The sequence below is a fragment of the Gavialis gangeticus genome, unplaced genomic scaffold (genome assembly GCF_001723915.1).
Source record: "Gavialis gangeticus isolate Ggan-Ray unplaced genomic scaffold, GavGan_comp1, whole genome shotgun sequence".
In the NCBI taxonomy this organism is placed as follows: domain Eukaryota; kingdom Metazoa; phylum Chordata; order Crocodylia; family Gavialidae; genus Gavialis; species Gavialis gangeticus.
The window spans coordinates 21,188,049-21,195,243 of record NW_017728998.1 but is presented as its reverse complement, the minus strand read 5'-3'; positions in this window follow the sequence as shown (position 1 = coordinate 21,195,243).

The following is a 7,195-nucleotide window of genomic DNA, read 5'->3' as shown; positions in this document are numbered from 1 at the left end:
ATTTCCCCCCTGGTCCTCGCACTGCTTCTCTGCCCCATCTCTCCCTGATCAGCTCCTGACTTCCCTCAGGTATGGCTGGGGAGCAGGAGCCAACTGGGGTGTGTGCTGTGAAGGCAGGGGCAAACCTGAGGGCACAGAGGAGTTCTCTGTCCTCTCAGTCCTGCTGCTGCCCACAGAGCTCATGCCCCAGCCAGCTCCCACTCCCCACCCATGCCTAGGGGGACCTGGGAGCTGAGAAGTGCTGGAGCAGCAGACAACTACCCCCCTCTGCCCCTGGCTACCTAGGCTGACTCGGTCAGCAACTACATGTGCGCAACTGTGCAGTACCTAACACGCTGTTAATCTGGTACCTGTATTTCTTGGTACTAAAAACAATGCATTAGCCTAATTACTGAACAGTAAATCCTGTGCACATGTAGACGCCGATGCTTTACTGCGCATTAGTTTAGTGTCTAGATTAGTGATATTAGATTAGTAATGTCTCGTGTAGACACACCCAGTGGGTGTCAAAGTTTCTGATATTACTCAAGCAGTAAGGGTACTTGTACACATGATGATGTGGACATGTACATGTGATGAAAAATGACAAGAAATTGGCATTTGTCTACCATAGTGGTGTCACCATGTACACATGCACAATTTTTTTTTTCCGTCAAAATTTCTTTGAGCATGGCAACTTAGACTACCACTGATGTATTTGAGTTTGATCGAGGCAAATTGTCCCCTTGTGGACAAAAAAAATCGGTCACGCGTACACTGAGCTCCTGCTGCCTCCCTGTGATGCACCAGGAAGGGGCAGGCTTGCCCTTGGGGCAGTGTGAAGGAGGCAGGAGGGTGTCTGGGTGTACTAGCAGCCAGAGAAGGTGGCGGGGATGGTGCATGGGGTGCTGGGAGCCTAGGTGTGCTCAGGGAAGCTCAGGCTTGGCAAGCTTCCAGCACCCCATGCACCATCCCTGCCACCTTTTCCAGCTGCCAGCCCCCCTCCTGCTGCCTTCCCATACTGCCCCAGGGACAAGCCAGCCCATTCTTGGGTGGTCCCAGGCAGTGGAAAGGCAGTGGGGACAGTGCACAGGGAGCTGGAAGCCTCCAAGCATGAGCTTCCCAATGCCCAGGCTTCCAGCACCCTGTGCACTGTTGGATTGGGCCAGGTGCTGCCTGAGAGCTGGGACAGCACCTGCACAGCTACCACCTCACCTGCGGCTCAGGGGCTGCATGACATGGTGGCAGCTCCGCCAAGAAAAAAACAAAAAGGCAGCAAGGGGCCCGATCCTACTGCCTCCAAGCTGTACCCGTGCAGCTAGCGCCCTGCCTGGGTGGCCCCAGGGGGGCGGTGAGCTGCCAGTGGGCCTCACTGCTCCATAACAGTGATGGAAGCCCCTAAGTTGAAACAGTGGGTCACAATTAAAAACCCACCATTTTCAGTTTAGGGGAACTAAACCGCCCTCACATGTATAAGCACCCTAAAATGGTGGAATAAAGGGAACAGAGTATGTCCCTTGGATTTTTCCAGTGCCTGGCTAAAGTGCCTGGTGCTTTACATGTTTTAAAACTAACCATGGATTCATTAGTAACCACAAGAATATTAACACTCTCCCTGAACCATGAGAAGAATGTGACACTATTCCGAGTGTGTCCTAAAGAGTCCAGAGAAGTTTTCCTCAACCTTTCTGGTGGATTTGTGTGGCTCTGGAGAAGTCAGCCTTCGGTGAAGACTGAAAGTCAGGCTCCTAATGGATAGCTAGCCTCAGCCTTACCCACAGAGAGATAATTGATTCTTTTACTTTTTCATACCTGGACTGGTGGGTTCAGATTTACTTTAGCTCATCTGTGAAGAATGTTTGAGCTCAGCCTAATTCCTATGAGACATCTGCTCAAATGGATATAACGTTGTCTTAACTAGGCGTTATCGTTAAGAAAGTCAGGCTGCAAGACCAGCAGAGGTTTTGCAGGTCAGGATTGTGTTGTATCAGCAGAATGTTTGTGGGGAAGGCTGTGCAGCACGTGCCTGCCCTGTCTGGTGCTGTCTGTCTTCTTCACAGCTAGTAAATTTACTCCAGATTTAAAGAGAGACAAAGGTTGATGAGCGATGAGCCAAATTTATCCCTGAGGGAGTGTCATGAAGGGCAACAGAGCAGATACATTTGGCCCAATATCTGCATTTGGGGGAGTTGAGATAAGAGGCACTTATAGAAAGTGCTTGAGGTTCTTTTTAACATTCACTGGATGAAGCAATTTGTAGTGAAATGCTGCAGACAGCTCTGCTCCCAGAGCACTCATCACAAAGGACACCAGAATCTATTTCTGGTGTAATTAATACAAGAGGTTTCCAGGAGCTCCGTCTCTTTCTTTCAGCACATTAACACCTTGTATATGAAATAATCCCTATGTTAATCAATGCAGATTACACATGACAAGCTTGGTACTTCATACAGCACATTTTAAATTGGGAGATCTGCATCTGACAAGGCGCCACATTTGTTTGAAATGCATACACTTGCCTTTGCTTCATATAAAGCATATCACTTATCTTGAACCATTAAGATATGCATGCATGCATTTCCTTCTGGTGTTGCAGTGGTCTCCTGATTCATCTAATATCAATCCAACACCATTTTGTATCTGTATAGGATCTGTGCTATGCTCCCAGCTATGAGAAGAAAGACAGGAACTGTCTGTGAGTTTTCAGATGAGCTGATATAAACTGTGGCTCAGAAACAGAACTCACAATGAGAGGAGTCAGAGGTTGTGGGAAAAAAGGATGAGCTTGAGCATAGCAAAGGAAGCATATTAATGAAAGGCCTGTTTTGATCGACGCCTTATATTTTATTTAGGCAATTTACCTTTTTCCATGAGTTTCCGTGGTTTGACGGCTTCATGCTTTGCTACATTTGCCAAGGCTGTGATTTGTTGTTAGTAAACAGAGTGCCCTGAACAAGCCGAGCCTTAAGTCCCTCCTCCAGCATTTATTTGGTATGCAGTTGAGCATGGTATTTTCCCCGTTAGTCACATTTGGATCTGTAATAAAGAGCACATGGATGTAAGTCCTTTCAGAGTTAAAACTGTGGCCAAGTGTTTTGTAGATCAAAAAGAAAACATAAACCCTAGCAAAGGAGCCTGGGTGTCCCTAGACAATGTGCCGGTGGAGCATCACCAAGTTTTATATCTTTCGGAGAAGATTCATGTCTTAAGGCCAAATCTGAGGCCCTTCCTTTTCTTTAACTGGGCACTAATTCTAATGGGAGTTGTGTCTGTGGGAGGACTGAATTTGCTTGGCAATAACGTTTGCTTTATAACACAAAATCAATGCTCGTCTTTCGTGCCCTCCTTATGTGCAGGCATCTTGTCCCGTAGCGGACAGCTAACATGGAGACAGCATCTTCTTCGGGGGGGCTGCATCCGCTTCCCTGCAAGAGGCTGGGCAGTGAGCAGAGCCTTCACTGTAAGCCTCCTGTAGCCACACGCCCTCCAGAACAGCTTCCTGAGGCAGAGGGAAACAACCTGCTGGTTGGGCAAATCAGCAGGAGAGGGCTCCCACCCCTGGAGCAAAGGGAGCACAGGAAATGAGCTGTGATGGTGTCTTGGTTTTCTCCCGGCTCTGTTTCTGGAGCAACACAGCCACACCATGTGTATTGCCTCTTCCCCAGGACAGATGGTTAAGTCACTCTCTACCTCTTAGTGAAGCACATTACATCTGTTGCTTTTCATTTCCTTTCAGTTTTTATCTAGATTTCCTGGTTTTCCTGTTATAACCTACTGCTAGTTTGGACTGAGCTGTGTTCTTTGTCAGGCATGAGCTTGTGGCAGGGAGACGGTGTTTTCTGGTGGTTAGACCGAGTCCCCGGGATAAGATCTTTCGGGTTCTTTTAGCCTGTCTCTGAAGGCTCCTGGACAAGCCTCTTCCTCCTGTTTCCATTTCAGTTTTGGATCACAGTAGTTACAATAAGAAGAAGAAGAATTGAAGGGGGACATGAGAGAGGTTTATAAAATATTAAATGATGCAGAGAAAGTAAATAGGACTGTGGTAGTCTCCCCTCAAAATTTTAGAGCTAGGGAATATGACATAAAGCTATTATTCAGGAAGGTTAAAACTAACAAAAGGAAGGTCTTTTTCACAAGAGTGTGAACTCATCTCCATGAGATGTCATAGAGGCTGGTATTTAACTCAATTCGAAGCAGGATTTGAGAGTTTCATGGAGGAAAGGCCTATCAGTAGGTATTGAATGTGTAGATGGGGGTGCAACCTCTGAATCAGAGCTTCCTGAACCCAGCTTCCTTGGAAGCTGCAGTGGGAGAGAAGAATGGAGCAGACAATTGTGGACATGCCCTGTTCACCTTCCCGTGGCATCCACAGGCTGCCACTGTGGGAGACACGCGAGGGGGCTAGATGTACCTATGGTCTGACTCAATAAATGGCACTTTACATTCTTATGTAGGTTATTAACGGGTAATAGCTGGAGCTTTGAAGAAGACAGTATGTGTGTGAAACAGATTGTGAGCCCCTGACTCACTAGAGAAAGTAGAGAAGATCAGGAAAAAGCTTTTTGAAAAACTTGAAAATCTGGAAACTTAGATTTTCTTCCCACTCAGCTTCCTCCTCCTTTTGTTTCTATTTTTTCTTGCTGCTTTTCTTTTTTCACTCTTTCTAAATTTCTCCACTTGATTTACACAAGCTTTTTTCCAGGCTTGTGAGCCGTGGTTGAGAAGGTGAATTTGTTTGCCAGGCAAATTTTCTTCAATTGTCTCAGTGCCAGCAATTAAGGGATTATCATCATTACATCACTGGAAGAGATATTGAGCATTAATACCCAGGCTGAGTGTATCCACTTTGATTTCTCTACAGTGATGCTGTGTAGGCTGTGGCTGAACTCTGCCCTAAATCGGTACAATGTCATTAACGCCTGCGTTCTTACAAAGGAAGCTTTTTGTACCTTAATCCATCCAAGTGCAAACAACATGCCACAGGTACAATTTAAGTCCTCATATTAATACAAAGACAAAGCAACATGAAAATAAATTAACATTTCAGTTTGAAGTGTTTAATCAGCTGTGGGTCAGTGGTGACTCCATGGGTCTAGCAAAACTACACAGAGTGCATATCAGGGGTTAATGCTCTGCTTTACATTGTCCTGACCTTGATGCTAATCCGTACCTCCTGTTCTTCCCACACTGTATTAGAGCAGCTTATGACCTGTTCAAACTTACACTGGCCTCGAAGGCCACAAAGTAGGAGTAAGAGATGACGCCCGCAGCATGTACCCACAGATCATCATGACATCCCATCCAAGCCCCATTTTCCCTCTTAAACTGGTAATAGGGAAGGTGTAGCAGGTGTGTAGAGTCACTGCTGCACTTTGGAAGTCTTCTCTTTGCTAAGAAGCAGGGTTTATAAGACAAGTATGCCAGCTGTGATGTACAGAGGAGCCACAGTGCACCTGGAGATATGGTTCTTTAAAATGAGAATTGAATGCTTGCCTCTGTCTCCAATGGATGGCTAGACAAGAACACACCACTCAGGGTGGCCTAATCTACCTAATGGCAGGCTCAGTCTTTCTTCTAGATTGTGATGAGAGGCCCTTACCTGCTCAGTTACAAATATCCCACTAACTTCAATTAAATCTAAAAGGAAGGAGTGTTTTCTTTGCTCACCAGCTACTGTTATGCTCTTCATAAACCTCTAAACATCTGAACATGCATTGTAAAACACATAGGTGACACATAGGGGTGCACGAGGGTGCATATGCACCCCCTGAGAGTGCTGGTGCCCACCAACCCCCGAGAGTGAGCACTCTCGGCTTAGGCGACAGCCAGGGGGGCAGGCGGAGCACTGGTGCCACCCCTGAGAAGTGCCACCAGCACTTCTGGGCTTGGTGTCTGGCCCCGGAGGGCCCTCCCCCCCCAGTTGGTGATTTGCCATGGCCCACCCGCACCACCAACACTGCTGGTGCCACCTGCGGGCAGTTGCTGTGCCCCCACAACCTCGGGAGGCATGTGTTGCCTATGGTAAAACGCGAATATTCATGGGATGGTAAAAGACTTTGGTGTGGAACCAGACTCTCAGCTGGCTGAAATCAGTGGACCCATGCACACCTTCACTAGCTACGGCTGCCTTGTAGCTTGCAGATCCAAATTGGCCACTAGGATTATGTATTAAATACCTCTGCCTACCCACACTGTGTAATATGTCCATGCACCTCATCTGTAGCTTACCAGGACTGTGTGATCTGTGCCTATACCATTTCTACCAGCTTGTAGTTTTTGTTTTTGTCTTTCCTCCATAGCTGGCTCATGCTCTGTATGCCATCTTTATGCTTGCTTCCTGTTTCTAGGCAGCTGTGGATTCATGATAGCATCTTCAAGTTGCTGGACTTCCTCTTCTTGTCTTTCATCTTATGGTTTGAAAATGTAGCCCCCTCCCAGGTTTACGGTTTTCAACCACAGCAGTCAGATAGTAGCAGTTGGTAACCAAGTAGGCAACACTACTGAGTTGTTAAAAACAAAACCAGATCTGATCTGTATGTCATGTGAAGAGGCAATGCAAAGATTTGGTGAGGTAGCATAATTAAGAATAATCTGTAAAATGTTTTGCATTAACTACCTTAGAAATTCTTATTCTTGACATTTGTCAATGTTAGGTCAATTAGCGCTTGAGTCAATGACAGCAGAAAGAAAAGTGAAAACCATGAATGACTTTATATCATATATGCACTTTATAATATCACTATTTTACCTGGAAAGTGTTGATGCTGCATTTGAATGGACTGTTAGATTGTTTCATACTACCGATGTATGAAATATGTAGAAGGTCTTGGAAAAACAACCCATTTTCTTAAGACAACACCAGTGCTGAAAGCTTGCGTGAAATCCTGAACAATGTAACTAGACCAGTCTTCAGAGCCAAAGGCATAGGTGATTTTGCTTTCTCTGTCGTTCCCCCTTTATTAAAACATGTTTTCACAGGGTATTCAGCCCATCTAGGCTGCAGAATATGTTTGGAAGAGCTCCTGGCTGGGAGCCACTTTGTGTGGCTGTTGCTTGTTGGTTTTGTTTCCCAATGTGGAGGGAAATGCAGCCTGTTGTATACAGGTGTTTTAATCTCAGATGCACAAAAGCAAAGAACAAGCCAGGAAATGCAGAAGGTTTCAGATCAGGTATTACATGTGTTACCAAGTGGGAGCACAGCCAATGTCTTGAATGA